This window comes from Trichechus manatus, unplaced genomic scaffold (genome assembly GCF_000243295.1).
Source record: "Trichechus manatus latirostris isolate Lorelei unplaced genomic scaffold, TriManLat1.0 scaffold00127, whole genome shotgun sequence".
Lineage (NCBI taxonomy): Eukaryota > Metazoa > Chordata > Mammalia > Sirenia > Trichechidae > Trichechus > Trichechus manatus.
The window spans coordinates 8,051,783-8,052,977 of record NW_004444063.1 but is presented as its reverse complement, the minus strand read 5'-3'; positions in this window follow the sequence as shown (position 1 = coordinate 8,052,977).

Sequence of the window (1,195 nt, the reverse complement as noted above, 5' to 3'; positions counted from 1 at the left end):
AAAAAAAAAAACCCATATGCATCTAGTTAATTCCAATTCATGGCAACCGCATGTGTTACAGAGTAGAACTGTTACTCAGGGTTTGTTGGCTGTAATCTTTATGGAAGCAGATCACCAGGCCTTTCTACCATGGTGCCACTAGATGGGTTCAAACTGCCAACCTTTAGGTTAGTAACCATTGCCATCAAGTCACTAGAGTGCAAACCATTTGCGCCGCCCAGGGACCTTGTTTTGGCCTTCAGAACCCAAGAAAGTCTCCGAAATGGGAGGCATGAGGCATCATAGGGGTGCCAGTGGGTCTGATACAGGAGAAGCTGTTAAAAACACAGATTTCCTCCTCCACCCCACAGAGGATTTGGCGAGATTAAACCAGGGAGACTGTCTATAGGACCCCAGACAAATTGAAAAACAGAGATTAAGTGAATGCCTATATACAGAACAATGAGATGCATGGGTTCCTTCTCCCATTTGTCTCCAACAACACTGACAGACAACCTTATATCTTTGAGACAAGAGATTGAAGGATTCTTCTCTGGAGTAACCAGTCAACACAAGTGGGGGAGGAGGTGGACAGGGACCTACAGTGACAGTTGAAATTCCATCCCTGAAAGAGCCAAGCCAAATAAGCCTTAGTGAAGACCATCAATCAGCAAAGTACATCTCTGCCACAAACACACACACAAGCTTACACATCAAGCTTCCAATCAGCTTTCTAGTACCTCACTCCTAAATGTGAAGAGACAAACAAGGAGCATCAGACATTTTTAAAAAGCCTCTTACATGAAACCAAGACCAAAATGAACAAAGGCAGAAACAGATACTATAAAGGGAGTGGGATATTTTCATTATTTCCTTCAGAAAGGGAAGATACTACAGTTACGAAAAAAGAATGGTCAATCTTTTTTCTTTTTTTTTTTTTTATTGTACTTTGGATAAAGTTTTACAGAGCAAACTAGTTTCTCATTAAACAGTTAATATACATACTGTTTTGTGACATTGGTTGCCAACCCCACGACATGTCCACATTCTTCCCTTCTCGACCTTGGGTTTCCCATTATCAGCTTTCCTGCCCCTCCTGCCTTCTCATCCTTGCCCCTGGGCTAATATGCCTCTTTAGTCTCATTTTGTTTTATGGGCTTGTATAATCTTTGGCTGAAGGGTGAACCTCAGGAGTGACTTCATTACTGAGCTATAA